Raw genomic sequence first — 18568 nt, forward strand, 5'->3', positions numbered from 1 at the left:
ACAACTCTCAGCTAGACAGTCAGTCTCACTAGTCAATGTTAGTGGCTTAACTGGTAAGCATACTTGTTTTTGGTGCGGAAAGGCTGTGAGTTCTATTCCCACACCTGGTACTGCAGTACAACATTTGGGGATGCTGCACTCCTGTGTGTGCTGCCCTTTAGGTGATGCATTAAACTGAGGTCCCATCTGCCTGATTTTGTAGTAGCTTAGATGGATGTAAAAGACCCCCCCCCCCCATTGTACAGGAGAAGTGCCCCAGCCAGAGATCTCTAGTCAATATGAATACCACATTTGATCTCTCTGGAAGGAGAACAATGGCCTAGTGGGACTAACCTGCTCAACAAAGAGTAGACACAAACTACCTTCACATAACGTAGTAACCTTTTTGAACTCATCACAGTGGCATTAGCATACAACAGTATCTGCCATTGATTATTTTCACCATGATGAGGTTCAGGAAGTTAGTCTCACACTGTCTCTGCACTTTAGCTAAGGAGCCAGCAGATGTCACAAGCTTTCTAAAAAGAAAGTGGAAGAGCAAGCAGACATACTTTCAGAATCTAAAATCAGAGTGCACTGCCAAAAGCAGAATGGCCATGAAGGATCTAGATGAGATATTCAGATTTACAGATGTATCTTTGTGTATGAAACTTTAACTTATCAAGCCTGTGGTATTTTGAAAAGGTACTTATGGATGTGGAAGTTATAACAGGAAGAAAACTGATGCCTCTGAATAATGGTGCTGGTGAAGAATATTTCATATACTATGCACTGCCTAAAAACAATCAGTTCATACTGGAGGAGATAAATGCAAGTATTCCCTAGAAGTTAAGATGACAGGATTTTGACTTCCGTACTTATTAAGTAAAGTAAAAGATCATTAGAAAACAACATCATGGTTGGCAAGGCTGGACGACAGTGTGCAAGAAGAAGACCCACAAAGTGATCTATTAATACAATAATAGATAGCCCTCTGTCATTGATTTGTCACCTAACTGAAAAAAGAAAACAGTTCAGGGCAACTTTCCATAAATTTGCTATGTGACAGTGCCAACTTAATTGCATGTAATAACAACAAAATAAGATTTAATCCCCACCTCATATTTTGATGTCAATGTTGACACTAAAACACAAAATCACATCAGTATGACAGCTCTTATGATTGCCATTTTGGGCTATAAAAGATAAAATACAAATAGAAATACTGAAAGTGATTCTTATGCACTAGCATTGTATAGAATATTACGATCTAATGCACCACCTTCAAAATTTCTGGGTTTTATGAGAATTCTAAAAGATACCCGCAGTGGTGGTGCTGCGGTAGCGCTGTCGCCTCACAGTAAGACACTGTCCGGTTCGATTGTCAGCTAGAGCGTCTTCTGTGTGGAGACATGCGTGAATGGGTGTACCTTCGTTGAAGGTTGTGCATCAGGCCTGGCAAGCTGGTATGTAAAAATCAACTGCCAATCATTAGTGGACCGGAGTTCTGCTGTGGCGACCCCTAACCGGGAAAAAGCCGAAAGACACAATGAGAATTCTAAAAGAACTGCATATACATTTACACTACAGATAGAGTAAACTTATCCTGCAGTGAATGTAATAACTGAAAGTACTGCAGAATACTGGAATGAAGTGGAAATAACTGGAATGAGGCTGGAATGAAAGTCTTTATCTGTTAATTACCCATAAATGTGCTGTACAGGTTAGAGGGATCTGGCACATATACATACCTCTCAGCACAAGAAATCTGGACAAAGTCAAAAATAATGGGGGGACAAAGGCCCAAAAATAGGGGCAAATTTTAAATATTGCTCTTATAAACTTAGAAAGTGGCTATAATGAAAGAAAGGTTTTGTTTTACCATGCATTTTATGATAGATATGAAGTCTAAAATTCAAATGTTTGTCATTATTTAATGAATTCAGTCCTTACTGATTTACCAGAAAACCCCCAACTTTATAAAGAACAGCCCAAAAATATGAGGCAAAAATCTGGACATTTAAGAGGTATGCACATATTTTTTTCCAACCCACAATTTTCAGCTCGCATGCATTCTTCTGAGCTTCCTTATCTCCCACTTTGGTCTCCCTGTTCTATGTTTGTCATCTTTAGAACTACATCACAGGAACTCAGTTGCCTTGCTAATCCAATTGGACATAATATGATCACCTTTCTGTGATTCTTCTTCTCCATATTCTTACCTGTATATTATAGCTTCTCGGCTAACAGCCTGTTCACAAAATGTAGTTGTAATGTGCCCTATTATGCTTTAGCATGCTGTCAAGTATAAGCTTTGGCAGCAGTCTAATTAATAAAATCATCTAGTTCATGTAAGTTTTTCCTAGGATTAAGAATATGCACTTTAAATAACTTATTTATATTACATTTCTAAACCTGCACAGAAATAGCACAATTAAAGTATCGTAACACACTGCACTCTAAAATCAATGTTTATGTCTGTATAACTTATCATAGGAAATGATTAACTATAGTGACTGATAAAATGTAATACATCTATTATTTATTCTGTGTATTGTGTATTCTGTTCTAACCTAAATCTGTTTTTATCTAGTTCCTGCTCCTACATTTTGTTCTCTTGCTAATTCCTAACAAATTTTTAACTATTTAATTCCTCTTCTTGCTTTCTCTTAACTCCCTAGAAACATTCCCCTCTTCTGTCCCTACTTCCCCTTCCTTCTACTTCATTCCTTCTTCCTTCTCTCATATGTTTTTCTTTTTTATTGTCCATAATCTTTACTATACCCTCCCCCTTCCTCTCTTCTACCTTTTTCTCTCATCCTTCCTGCTCCTCCATATAGTACAAAGTATGGCTTTTACACCTTCTTTCTATACATATGCTTTATTGATTATTATATGTAACACCTGGATTTATATGCATTCCTTGGTCCTCATAACTGTATAATATTCAATTATTTTGTCTTGCCTAGTATTGTGTCATGTTATTATTGTCTGTACTATGAATATGTTCCACTTTGCTGTTAGTATAATGTTATATCAGCTTTATCTATTTTCTATAAATGTTGTATACTTTTTTTGGTAATTTCTTTTTTGTAACTTGCTTGATCCTTTGACATTTTTTATTGAAACTTTGCTGAAACTTTATGAGGGTCTTATTGTTATCTTGAAGCTTTTCTCCCTGGGCCTCCAGTGAAAATGGCCTTACTTTGGCACAGTGGAGTTTCACGGTAAACAAATGACAATAAATAAATAAGTGAATGAATATTGTGTAATACACTGATCTATATTAAAATCAAATTATATTGCATAATATAATGAAGTAAATCATCCACTTTATCAGCTGCTATTATGCAGTAAATTTAAGCTATTAATATTTAAACCGAAATTGCTAGAAACACAGTATGAGATTCATTCATACAATTCATGTTTATCCATTTTGGCTGAAAAATATTACCACTAGATGGCGACTCATGAACACTCATTTTTAATTTGTGCAGCAGCACATTAGAAGTATATCAGAAAGCTTGAAAAAGTAAACATGGAGTTTGGCTGGCCAAGAGGTCAAATTTAGGTGGACTAGTGAGCTAACTAAATGAATGGGAGCCAGTAGCCCCTGTCATCTTGTAGCTGCATTTTTTTTAAAACTGCAGTGCCTTTTAAATGCATGCATTTGATATAATTCTACCAGCAGCTGTACTTAATGCACACTGCTGAGTAGGATATCCCACAATGTGACACAGAACTCCATTACTAGTAATTTCAAATTTGCAGATTGCAGGTCACAGTTCTTGCCGTCATGACTGCAGAATCTCTGTGACAACTCAGACCTTAGTAACTAAACTACCAGATGTCCCTGAGTGATGGTTGTGCTTTTCTGATGTTATGCAGTGCATCTTTGATACCTAAATGCAGTTTGCTTCTGTCAATAGCTCTATATTATGTAATTTGCTGACTGCAGGCATATGCCTTCATTATGTAGACTGTGACACCCTCCCCTCCCCTTCACACACACACACACACACACACACACACACACACACACACACACACACACACACACACGTGACACAAAAATCATTTACTTGTCATGTCAAACCTACCAGTTGTAGGTCATGGATATCACTCAACTAATCACAGGATGTCAATTATATCTCTGACCTTCAGTACCTAAACTAACTCAAAGCCTCTGTTTCAGAAATGCACTTTTAAAATTTGCAGAATACCTTTTACGCATATACTTTTAATTTGTTTCTGCTAACAAATGCAAGTTTTTGATTACGTAAATATCTCCTTCTTGATGACTTTAGGATCCCACCACTGTAGCACACAGCACCTTTAATTGTAAACTAAAGCCTGCTGATCTCTTCATCATGATAATATTTACATTGGTAAAGTACACCCCACAGTGTGACACTCTCCATCTTGAACAATTTCAACTGAAGGTAATTTTGCAATTATTGTATGAAACCATTATTAAGGAATGATTGCAGAATGACACTGGCTTAATTGATTGGATTTTTTATTATAAATTACATGTTAAAATCTGGACCTGAACTGGAAACAATACAAAAAACTTTTCTATTGCAGTTATTGTAAAGTCAACACTTCAACAGTTGCTGCTAATTTTGGACTGGGCTTTCAATGTACTCTTCTTAGACACTGATATTTTTCCTAGGTGCCTTTAAGGAACCTCCTTGAAACTTGTTGTTTGGGTTGTATTTTCACAGGTACCCTATGAGTATTGTTTTGTCTAATTCCTCTTAGTGTTGTTTTAGGAGTAGGACCACACTAACAGGAAAAGAACAGAATGCAAAAATGCACAGTTTAGCATGCATTTTGTTTTGGGGTTTTTTCTAAGTCAGTGCAAACTCAGAGTTCGTGTGTGTGTGTGTGTGTGTGTGTGTGTGTGTGTGTGTGTGTGTGTGTGTGTGTAAGTGTAACAGGGTTGGACAAAGTCCCCCACATAACAGTTGCAGAAAGGATATTTTGCGTTTTGCTCATTTGACATACAAGCAGTTACATCCTTAGGCTAATACCACCATGCATTTTAAACACAGTTTAGCTTTGAGGAGTCATATGGGAAGTAGTAACAAACTATGACAACATCATTGTGCAAGTCCACCCTGAGAGCAAACCTGTCCTTCATGATAAAACTTTACTGTAGTACTATCATGACAGCAAAGAGTTCTGCAACAGTCAGTTGTGTCACTATGTACAATTATCCAAATCATAGATTCCTCAGATGCGGTCACTACATTTCAGGCTTTGACTATGCCTTGAACTGCAGCAAATTTTAATTGAGGAGCTAAAGACTTTAAAAGAACTTTACTGCCACAAAACAATGTAATAGTGGCAGGGCTTGTGTGCCACTAACTGAATCATGGTCTGGGGATATTTTTACACTGAGTTTTAAAACTGGTAAATGGGACAGCAATGAAAAAACAGAAAAGAAGAAAAAAAAGCATAACCATTAAAAAGATCCTTCTAATAAACTAGTATAATAAAATGGGCTACAATGATCTGTCCAGTATGCCACTGAAGAGAAGGGTAGGCATAGGGCCTACATAGACTTTGAGCAAAAGAGTCTACTGTTACTCTTGGACCTGTGCTAAAATTAAGACTGGGCTGGCAGCCCTTAAGATGAACAGTCATTTTGTAAACAAACTTGGAAAGCTGCTTGGACCATCTGTACTGCCTTTGATCCTGAACATTGTTGTAATGTGCAATATGTATTTATACCGGATCTTTTTTTCCTTGTAACTTGCAGTATTTTAAAAATGTACAAAAATCAGATTTTAGTACATGATGTATAAAGTCATTGCCATTGGCTGAATGTTAATTTTCAGTGTCATAGACCACTGAGCCTGAGGCTTTATAAAAAGTATATGTGAAAGGAATTCCCCTGTAAGTACTAAATTTAAAAAGTGACTGCAAAGAATAATCACTCTGTCAGTGGTAGGCAGTAAGTATGTGCTTATCCCAGGTTCTGTCTTAATATTTTTTTTTATTTATGGACTTTTTTAATTTAATTGTATTTAGTTATGGATGGTGTAGTGGTGTAGCAGTTGCATTGACACCTCACAGCAAGAGATTCTCTGGTTTGATTCTCGGCTGAGGCTCTTTCTGTGTGGAGGCTGCATGTCCTCTGTGCGTTCATGTGGGTTTCCTCTGGGTGCTCTGGTTTCCTCCCATGTCATAAAGACATGCTTCTGGAGCATTTCTGCTGAAAATTGGTTTCATTCCAAGTCAGAATTTCCCTTTAAACAAATGTTAAATTAATATGTTTAGAAGCTGATTGTATTGTTGCAGTGTACCTTTTTAATACAAAAGCTGGGAGCACTATATTGCAGTGCATCTAATAAACTCTTTTTAAATGTATGTTATTAGCACATAAGCCTCCTGTGCAGAATTTGCTACAACATCGAATAGAATCTTTGCTTACTTATTGCAAAGTGCCATCAGTTGTGACCTTCAGCTGTATACTGTTTTATTAATTTCAATTGCGTATGCTTAAGCTATTATAGGATTCCAAGGTACAGTGGGCATCCATCATTTATTGGACCAAGATATGGTAAGGATAAAAAAGACAAAAAAAAATTTACACTCTGGAGTAACCCGCAAGCTCTTTTTTTCAATATTCTTTGGTTTTGTTTTAATTTCATAACATTAAACATAAGCGTTCAATAATTAACAGATTCAATGTTGTTTAAGACAAGAAAACAATCAATCAATTAGACAAAAAGCTTATAAAACCATCAAATAAACAAAATATTTTTTACAAACTTATTTACACTATATACAATATGTGCTACAAAGGAAAAGCAATCAAGTTTATAGCATTTTGTTTAAGAGAGAAAGTTGAGTCTATATAAAAAAAAGAGTTTACTTAGTGCTATCAATGAAGATTTAAGCTTAATGCAAGAAATTCACTTGGGATACAAAGAAAAAAAGGAAAATTGAATATTGCCTAATTTAATCTTTTAATATATGTTCAAGGAGAAGGTTCCAATATTTTTGATAATACAGGCGTTTATTACTGTTCCTAGTTATAAGTTTGTTTGAGAGTATATATCTAGTCGCCATGTTTCTGAAGCCTGTCCAAGAAAGTTTAGAAAGGTCTGTCCAGTTCTGAGTTATGTAGAGTTTGGTTAGTGCAAAGAGAGTTGGTTTCTAATACGTATAAATTAATTAACTCGATTAAACACCAATCTTTTCTAGTCTTCTCTAGATACTGTAATGCGATAAATAAGGAACTTACAGATCAAATGAAATCCCAGGCTATTAATTTTACCTGCAATCTAACTCCATTTAAAAATCTCATATATATACACAGTTAATGATTAATAATAATGCATACCTTACACCAGCAAAACTAAATAAGTTTAACTCAAATAACTCGCCTAAATGCCCCTGTTGTCCTTATATCAAAGCTGATCTATTTCATATGCTATGGTGCTGCAAATTCACATACAAACGTTGGTGCTCACTGAAGCTGAGACTGCAAAAAATGGGATATAAGAATTCAACGCTTTCTTGGGAATTCGCTTTTCTTAACATCACCACTCAAAAACTACTTAAGCCGCAAGCTCTTTATTATTTTGCTTATGCATGAAGCTGCTTGAAGCAGATCTTCATGCTTTGTAATATACAGTTTTTTGCACAGGTAAATGATTTAATAAAATACACAAGTTGTGTAAAATAAAATAAGAAATGGTAAGATAAAACAATTCAAGGCTTTACTGGAAAAGCTCACCCACACTCTGCCATAACTTGCTGTGAGGGAAAGGTTAGTTTGTTTTTGCTTTCTTGTATTTTGTATTGTTTCATTGCCTTCTGTTTTTTGTATATTGTGATTTATTTTCTTTACGCTGTGCATTTAATTGCATATTTAAACTAGGAAAGAGACCACAGCTGTGTCTCTGTGAGCCAAGCAGAAATTAAGTTTTTTTCCACCCTCCCACCCAAGTGGTGTTACATTTTTAAACTCAGCTGTCTTTCTAGTTGTCTGCCCCTTATGTTAATTTGACGACATATCTCCTTCCTCTCCTGTTTCAACAGCTACTGTGATTTAGAGAATGTGCAAACTTTCCATCAGCACCCTGACTGGAGAAGGAACGTTTTCCAGCAGGGCAATAATGTAGAAATAATGCCCACTGAAAAGTGAGTCCACCGCTTCACAGCAGCATATCAAGCTGCTGCGGAGCTCAGATTGAAAAAAAAATAACATCTGTCATTATTTTATGCTTGCTAAGCAGCACTCCTGCTGTTTAGTGAGTGTAAAATAAAAAAGAAAAAAGAAAATAAAAAAAAGTGTGTGTATAAGTATGTGTGTGTGTGCACGTGTGTGTGTGTGTGTGTGTGTGTGTGTGTGTGTGTGTGTGTGTGTGTGTGTGTGTGTGTGTGTGTGTGTATGTGAGTGAAATGTATCCGTATGAGTGTGTTTCTGTTTCTGTCTGCATTTGTGAGTGAATGCATGCATGAAAGCAGAGGAGACTGTCTGTGTATATGTATGTGTTTGTAAGCAGAAGACACTGTTTATGAGAGAGGGAACAGTGTGATCGACTGAACCATTATTTTACACTAGCTAAGCAGCGCTTTTGCTGTTTAGTGAGCATAAAGTAAAAAATAAATTTTTTGTGTGTATATGTCTGTGAGTGAGAGTGTATGTGTGTATGTAAACAGAAGAGACTGTGTGTGTGTGTGTGTGTGTGTGTGTGTGTGTGTGTGTGTGTGTGTGTGTGTGTGTGTGTGTGTGTGTGTGTGTGACAGAGAGAGAGTGAAGAGTGAGAGTGTGCCCTCCAGGGTATGTGTTAATGTGTTATTAATGCCCTTCCAGGGGTGTAGAGGCCCAATACCAGGCACTAATTACAGATTAACATACACCCTGTCAGGCATTATTGCTTGCTTATCACTTTGTGAAATCTCTCCCCTTCAACTATTTAAATGTATTGGCCATCTCACCGTATTCAGTAGAATCAGAATACCAAGTACCCACCCCTTCCAATCTATCTTGTTTTTTTAAAATTAGTAGCTCTCCACTTAGATAGCTAAAGCTTAAGTTACTCCCCTTTCATATCTAACTGCTTAGTGCACACTGCAGCTCTTAGGATACCAACACATTTTTCCATCTTACCTTTAAAATCTACAACACCTACTCCAAGACCAGAAATTACTGGGGAGCCCACATTCTGCCTCTCAGTAGTCATCTTAGGAATAGTGCTTCTGACTTGATCCTAGTGAGAGAAGGAGCATAGGGACATTTCTTGGAGACTACTGATCACCCAAATAGTTAATAACTGCTTTATAGGTGCACACTTTGAATTTGTGTTTATATTTTGCCCCTGGTGAGAAAAGGAGCAAAGTGCATTGATTCCTGATTGTTTCTGGCTGGGCAGTGTGTCTCTGTTTGACCTTCTTGATTGGTCTGGTTGCTATTCAAGGCATCTACCAGGAAAAGGCTACAACAAGCCTATAGACCCTTGCATCACTTGGGACAAGACTGTAGATCACCAAACAACCTGTGGTCTGCTTCTTATCTTGAGACTGATGCTACTGTTTTGCATCTGGTAAGAGAAGAAGCAAAGGAGCATTGTATCCCAGCATCATGAAGCTGTGGTGAGACCAGCACTAGTAATAAGCAGGCAGAAGTCATTCAGTCAACTCCCTTCTTCACCATTCTTGACAAGAATATCTCTAAACTGTCCAGATTTTCACATAACATTCAGATTTTTGCCTCATATTTTTGATCCATTCTTTTCAAAATTTGTAGTTTTCTTGCAAATCACTGGGAAGATCTGAGGATTGAAGTCAGTATATAATTGCATGTAATTTGACTTTCAGACTTCAAATCCTTCAGAAAAGGCATGTTAACACAAATCATGTTACTCTAGCAGCTTTCCATGTTTATAACAGCAAAACTTAAAATCTCTCCCTGTTTTTGGGACTTTGTCCCCCCATTATATCAAGCTTTATCTATATTTCTAGAACTAACAGGTTGAGAGGTATGTTGATAAACTATTTATTTTCAGTAAACACTACTTGCTTTTCTTCTAACTTCAGAATATCTGCCTAAATATTTCATCCATAAATCACCAGGGTTTTCTTAACAGTTTCCCCTCAACTGTTTGACTCAGACACCTTAAGTTGACAGATTTCCTGTAAAATCACCATTGAAATGTCACCAATATCTAGTTGCACACAGGACAACTAGTTTGCAGTGACAAGCACTGCCCCGGAGTTGCAAAGCAGATACTCATGACTTTACTTTATATTCTCACTCCAACTGTCTAATCAATAAAAAAGAGTCTGTTGCCATGGATATGAACTTTCCCTCTATCTCTGTTACCAACTTTATGAATATGGACATCCTGAGGTAATGTAGAAATTGTCTCATGTTTATTGACAACCAGTTAATTCTCAAACAAACTGGTATGGTATCTGAGACATGTATTTAGACATTGTGACTGGAATCAAAGCTCAAAGCTCTCACATAAAAGTACTCCTAATGTCAATAAACTTGTCAGAAATACACATGATGCACGTATCACACACAATTCAAAGCAGACACATAGACCCACATATGCTGAAGCACTTAAATGCAACCTTCCTAAACCCCAGAGACCCCCTAGGCAAAGTACATGTAACAAATACCCTCAGCAGCCCAAATGCACTCTTTCAAAACAATACCTACATCAACGCATGCAGCCACATCTCATGGAGCCTGTACTTCTAAGCCCATAAAGCAAGCCACCACACAATCCAACATTCTGGTTATTAGAAACTCCATTGCGAGACACACTGATGTCCATCTCACCAGGCTGAGTAAAGGGAAAGTCATGGTCAGTTGCTTATCAAGTATCAGAATCTGCAACATTACACACGCACTCAGGTCATTGTACCACAAGTACCAGTATGACTCAGTCATAGCCCATGTGGGTGTAAAATGACTTGAGACATACCTCCCTAGACCTTATGAAGTGAGACATCATGGAGCTTTTGGAATATGTGTCTCAGGCTGGTATAGGCCTAGAATTGAGCAGCATTTTACCTTCTCCAAGGATGATGCTACAATATGAACAAAAGATGACTGACTTTAATAATCGACTTAGTTTCTGATGTCATTCTAAGGGGGTGCAATATTTGTCAGCATGAAAGGAGATGGTCAACAGACCACTCTGCTTTGCTAGGGATGGTCTGCACCTCTCCCCAGTAGGCTTTAGAATGTGAGCTAAAACATTGTCTTCCCTCATAGTGCTTTTTTTATACAATGCCAAACTGAAAGTACTTCCGACATCGCAAATCAAAACCAAAAAAATCTAAAGGTGTTGCTGCTCAATGCTAGTAGTCTAAGCAAAAAACTCCACTCCTTTGAAGCTTTCTTCACCCTAGAGAATGCTGATGTCTATATGGTCACTGAGCATGGTTTAAAACCATGCAGAGCACAACGACAGTGCCATGTTATAATGCCTTTCACGCATTTAGATCAGCTACTATACAAACCGGACAGGGACTAAAGGTGGAGGTGTCTCATTTTACATAGAAAATAAATATGCCTCAAGGTTTGTCAAACAGGACAAAGCACTTCAGCTTGTCCAAGTTCAAATCACCACAGACAAAATTCCACACCACTTCCTTGCAAGCTATAGGTCCCCCTTTATGACCCAGGAAACTCATACCATGTATTTAAACTTATTAGAAACAATAACCATCCAACCAAAGACCATATTCGTGGGCAAATTTAATTACCTCACTATTACCTGGAAATCATATGTGACACCAAAAGTACAGGTGTAAAGATTCCTGGATTTTGAAAACACAAACTCCCTGTACCAGATTGTCAGTACACCGGCCAGGGGTGCAACTATACTGGATCTGGTCCTCACTAATACGGGAGAGTGCTACACACCCCTCAGTGTAATGTTTTCTGTGGTAAGGTCAGACCACAAAATGGTCTCCTACTAAATAAAAATAAAACCCAGAACCCCAGCTAACCCTGGGATATTCAGGAACTAATTAAGGCTAACTTTGTACTATTAAGTGATAACCTGGCAAAATGTCATGCCCCCATAAACCCTGAGAACACTACTGCCTACACAGAACTGTACACAGACAGCCTATACAAGCATGTTAATAGCTGCATAGAGGCAGCTGTACCCACCAGGAAGAAGCACAGAACTAACTCAAAAAGCAAGCCAACCTGGTAGAATCACAACATCAATAGGCTGTGTAACAGAAAAAAATAATGGCAAAAAGTAGGATCTGCAGCACCCAGCAGGCACCTTCATCAAACAAAACACACAACTCAGAGGACAAATAAAGTCTACCAAAGCCAAATTTGAAGTCAATTTGGCCTCCCAGGCCAAGGACAAAAACAAGGCATTCTTTAGTTATGTCCGCAAGCTCAAAGGCAATACATAATTGTGTGCAGAGCTCATTGTTAATGGAGTCACCCATACTGAGTAAGTATAAAAAAGAAATATGGACATGGGAAAGAAACAACAATTTGATATGGTGCAATATTTATGCAAAACAGAAAGCCAAATCAATATAAAGAAAGCAGCCCCAAAGATATTAGAAGAAAAATACAGGCAAAGGCATCCAGATATGGAAAATTTCACAATAAAAAATAATATCACAAAGAGGGGAATGTAGAAAAGAAGATTAGTAAAGTACAAGTTAAAAAAAATAGAAGTTGAAGTTATGGAGTGACTGCGAAGTGAAAGATTTGGTGTAGAAGATCTAACACAGGTTACATCACAGCATGGTGGAGTGAGTCCCCAAAGTAAGGAGAAGCAGGAAGATCTTGAGACATCTGAAGAAGAAATATGGACATGGGAAAGAAAAAGAGATTTAATATGGTGGAATATTTATGCAAAGTAGAAAGCAAAACTAACTAATACAAAAAAGAGCAGCACCAAAGATATTTGAAGAGAAATACAGGCAAAGGAATCCAGACATGGAAAACTCAAAAAAATAAGAAGACAAAGGGGAAAAACAGAAGAGGAGATAAGTAATGGAGAAGTTAAAGAAATAGGAAACTGAAGTTATGGAGTACCTGCGAAGTGAAGGATTCAGTGTAGAAAATCTAAATCATAAAGCACCACAGCAGGATAGAGCAATGGATATTCAAAATAAGGGGAAACCAGTGGAACGAGAAACAATTGGTCAGGTGCCATATGAAGATATTTTGGAACCTTCCACAGGAAACCAGTATAAATGTTCACTTGAAGCTGGACAGAAAGAGAAGAAACAGGAGTATGTGGAAACTCTGATGCAATCAATGTTGAGGAAGGAGGTTGGCATAAGGGTGGGATGTTGGCATAATGGTTAAGGTGTTTGTCTTACAAACACAAGGTGCATGGTTTGACTCTCACATGGGGTAATTGGCTAGGCTTAAAATAGCCCACATGGGCAGTTAGCCTAGTACTAATCTATGAATCTATGAATCTAATCTATGGATAGGCCAGTGAGTTCCCATACGACAGAGCAATGGATGACACAGGATGAAACTGAAGAGAATCTGCCACAAGAAGATCCTATAGAACTTTCTATAGAATGCCCGCAGGAAATGGAAAACAAAAAATGTGCCCTCAGTTTAGAAGAAAATTAGCTAAGAGTAGAGTTGCTTGATTTAATGGACATAGACATATTAAGATCAATGAAAGAAATAGACTGCCGAAGTTCAATAAAACTCAAAAAGTCAGAAGGTTGATAAAACAAATGAACACAGTAATTAGGACTGTCCATAGAGATCCATGCGATATAACAGAAGTAAGCATGATATATTAGTGTGCAGCTAAATTAATAACTGATAAAGTTCTATCATAAGAACACAGGGTAGTGAGGGAAAGGAAGGGGAGAAATTAAATACCATCATGGAAGTATTCAACAGAGAAAACTATAAAGCAATTAAGGCAAGAAGTGTCACTGTTAGAGGAGTATAAAAGAGGAAACAGATCAACAAAAATACTAAGAAAGATAGATGTGATAAAAGCAATGTGCGGTATTAGAACAAATCAGGATCTATCATGCACTATCACAAATAACAAACTAAAAATCTCAGCACAGCCAGAAAAACATAGGAGATACGCAGAAAAATATGGATAGAAGAAGTAAAAGAAAGAATAAGAAGTTTAAATGTACAGGATACGAAATGGGATGAAGTAACAGCCAGAGAGACTGAAACAAAGTTAGAAAAGCCTCTAACTGGAAAACCCCAGGCCCAAATGCAGTACCTAACTGCCAGTTGTCAAAACCTTTTCAGATGATATAAGAAAGCCATTTGGTCTTGATAAATGTATAAAAGCAACCTTTAAAGCAGGAAAACTGCAGCACCAGTAAAGACTTTTCATCTTCTCTTTGATGATTTAAAACTGTATAGCTCATCAGATGAGGAACTGAAAGCACAACTGCAAGTTGTCAAAACTTTTTTTAGATGATATAAGATTGTCATTTGGTCTTGACAAATGTGCAAAAGCAACCTTTAAAGCAGGAAAACTGCAGCAAAAGAAAACATCAGTTTGGTATACAAATGTGATATAGAAGAACTTGAGCAAGAGGGAGTGTATAAATATTTGGGAACTGATGAAGGATCAACAATAAAACATGAACAAATGTGAATAAAACTTAGTAAGGAATACTTTAGAAGACTTAAATTAATCCTGAAAACAGCGTTAACATCTAGGAAAAAAAATCCAAGCTATAAACCAGTTTGCTCTTCCTGTCCTAACTTACAGTTTTGGAGTGATTGACTGGCCCCAACACATGTTGGATAGATTAGGTAGGAAAACAAGAAGGATGCTTCATGCTCACCAAATGATTTATAAAAATCAGTGTATACCAAGATTGTATATTCCCCGTTCCGAAGGAGAGATGGGCCTCCTTGAAATTGATTACATGTATATATCTACAATTGTGGGCTTCCACACATATCTGTTGACCTCACAAGACCCAAACATAGTGAAACTTTTGAAACATGAGGGGAATAAATTTATTTTATTTATTTATTTATTTTACATTTGTTGACCGGGCTAGTCCAGCTGGATTTATGTCCATTTTCAGTGGAGGCCCGGGGAGAAAAGCTCCAGAGGTAAAATCAATTTTACAAATTTTACAAATACAAAAAAATAACATAGTACAAATGTGTTATGCAATGGGAAAAATAAAATGTAATCACATATATTATAGATCTTAACTAACTAAAATAAAGCTAAATCAGAAAGTGATTGAGTTAGAGGTAAACTACTAGCAATACAAAAAAGGAAGGTAGGAAATATTAAAGTGAAAAATCTAAGATGACTTCTCTGCTTAATCTAGCAGAAGCATATTGGTGTCAAGCAGGAATGGAAATCAAACTAGAAGTGGATAAAAATCAGGCAGCAACTGAATGTGCCAAAAAACAGAAGAAAGAATATAAGGTGAAAGACCAGATGAGAAGACAAGAAATGTGGAAAATGCATAAATATAGTTGCAAGTATAGAAAACATCTGGAAGAACCTCATGTTGATCAGGAATGAATGCAGGAATGGTTAAGGAGAGGCAAATTCAAACCAAGAGATGAAAGGTTAATATTGGTGGACCAAGACAGTGGTCTGCGTACACGTTGGTTTACAAAGTTCATTGAACATGTGGGAGAAACAGACAAATGTAGGTTTTGTAAAACCGAATTGAAAACAGTTGCACACCTCATTGCTGGTTGTGACATACTAATGGCAGAAGGACTGTATACTGAAAGTCATAATAATATGGCAAGATTTGTTGCACTGGGGATTTTGCAAACCTTATGGTACTGAAGTGGCTGAAAAACACTGGAAACGAGCCACAAAGCATCATAGAAAATGATGAAGATTGCATCACATGGAATCACCCATTACCAACAGTTCAAAAGACAGATGCTACAAAACTGAATATAGTGGTCCAAGAAAAGAAGACAAAAGTAGCCTTGATCATTGAAATCACCACACCCAGTGACTACAGCGTCTTGTGTACAGAGAGACACACAGTCATGAAATATCAGGATCAGCAACCAGAAGTGAGAGCAATGTGGAAGAAAGATATCCAGACAGTTCCAATAGCAGTAGGAGCAATGGGTCTTATAATAAAGAATCTACAATTGTATTTAGATATGTTGCTAGTACATGTAACCCCATAAAAATTGCAGAAGGAGTCATTACTGGACACAATGCGGGTGCTGCAAAGAGCACTTTTGTCTGACACCAAAGAATGAAACTATACTAATTTCATGAACTTTAACAGTACTTTGACTTAGAAATGGGGTCCATTCCCATCATGGTATTAGAAACCCAAAAGACCTGGAGAAATTAAAAAAGGAAGCAAGAATGTATAGCAAGCCTACTGGCTGACAAATTCAACACCAACTTTACCCCACTCTCTCCCTCAACCTTCCCTCAGGAAATGCCATCAAATATATCCTTTTGCTATCACTATGGAACATGTCCTTAATGCTTTTATAATGCCAAGAACTCTGCATCAGTGGGTCCAGACAATATCCCAAGTTGCCTTCTAAATGGCATGAAATATGACCTAGCAGGCCATCTGGAATTGCTATTTAACTGTAGTCGCCAAACAGGCTTTGTGCCTCATGAATGGAGAACAGCAACGGTTGTCTCACTACACAAAGTTGTGCCATCTACAGACCCTGGAAACTACAGACCCATAAGTCTTACTTGTCTTATATGCAAAGCCATGGAAAGAATGATCATGGAAATGATCAGTAATGACATAGGAAATCTCCAGACACTGGGCCTAACCCAATTTGTTTTTGTCAAGGGCAGGTCACACCTACTGAACCTGGTGGACTTCTTTGAGAAGATTAGAAAAGCAATGGGTGAGGGAAAAATAGTTCACCCTGCCTACCTTGACCTGGCCAAGGCATTTGACACAATACCCCACTTGGATATTGTTGACAAACTCAAGAGAATAGGTACAAACCCCTTATGTCACCTGGTAGATAGCCAGGTGACACACAGACAGGATGCAGGAAGTTAGAATTGGGGGAGTCCATCTGTACAAAGAAGCCAGTCACAAGCAGAGTCATTCGGGTATCAGTCCTGGGACTGCTCCTTTTTGGCATTTACTTCTCTGACATCAAGGCCAATGTCAGCAGACTCTGACTGACTAAATTTCCAGATGATTGCAAATTAGGAGTTGTCATTGAATCCCCCCACCAACACAAATGTTCTCGTGGAAGGGCTGTCACAAACAAACAACTGGTGTCAGAGAGAGCCATGAACTAAAACTAATTTATTAATGTAACATTTGTTTCCTGCAAAAGTCTGACTGGGACAGAGTCCATTTTCAGAGGAGGCCCAGGGAAAAATTTGGAATGTGGGAGGAAAACAAAGCACCCGTAGGAAAGCACCCGTAGGAAACTCACAAGCATGCAGGGAGGAAATGAAGACTCCACACAGAAGGCACCCCAGACAAATATCAAATTGGAAAACCTCCTGCTGTGAGGCAACAATGCTAACCACTACATCACTGAGCCATTGCCAAAAAATGCATAATATTATACTCCAGGAAGTCATCCTCCACTGATAACTATCATATTGACAACGCACCCCTAAGAGATGACTCAGTAGTCAAGGAATTGGGGAAACATATAGACAGTAATCTAGCCTTTGACCATCATGTGTCTACAGTAGCGAGGAAATAATTCTATGTTGTACAACTCACAAACAAAGGTATGGCATCTAGGTCCATGGAAGTCATTATTCCACTGTATTCAGCATTCTTCAGACCTATCACTGAGTACAATGCCCCCTTTGGTATGTATGTAACCAGGTTTATCCAAAAACTGGGAATGTCCACTGAGGTTCCTCACTAATAGAACACAGGGCAAAAGTGACATGTCCTATGCAAACTGTCTTAAGACCCTATCCCTGTATTCTGTCTCCTACAGGCTGTTGGGGGAGATCTATGCCTAACAGACAAGGCATTGTCAGACCCCACTCTGATGGACCTCCTGCATATCTGCAAAATGAACAGCACCAGAATTACCTGCTCTAAAGACTTAAACCTTGCCTGTGATATAAATCGGACCTGATGGAGAGATAGGTATATATCCCAGAGATTTCCTCTTCTCTGCAACAGGCTCCCTATCTATGTGAAGGAGAGTTCCTCCCTAACCCAATTCAAGTGTATCTTGGACAATTGGAGGGAGAACATGAAATTCATCCCTGGTTTGGCACCTCTGTCTCTAATAGACACAGGCAGCTTATAAATGGTTCATCTCCAAAGTCCCTGCTTACACCTGTCAAGGGTACCTGAACTTGTCAGAGATTTGGGATGAATGGCTAGGCTTAAAAAGGCCCTTGTGGTCATTAGCCTAGTTAATATCTATGAACCTGTAAACCTATGAAACATAAGTTGGCAGTGTAGATAGCAGAATTATGTGCATGGGGATAGAGAAGGTACTTGCTCTATCATCTACAACACTGTTTCTATAGTAAATGAAAGTCACCTTAATAATTTTCTTTATTTGAGATGCTTTTCAATTATTACATTTGAAGAATTGTCCAAGTAACCACTGGCATGGTTCATAAGGTTGGATAAAAAAAATAACATTCTT

Source organism: Protopterus annectens, chromosome 1.part1, assembly GCF_019279795.1.
Source record: "Protopterus annectens isolate FY-2018-M chromosome 1.part1, PAN1.0, whole genome shotgun sequence".
NCBI classification, from domain to species: domain Eukaryota; kingdom Metazoa; phylum Chordata; order Ceratodontiformes; family Protopteridae; genus Protopterus; species Protopterus annectens.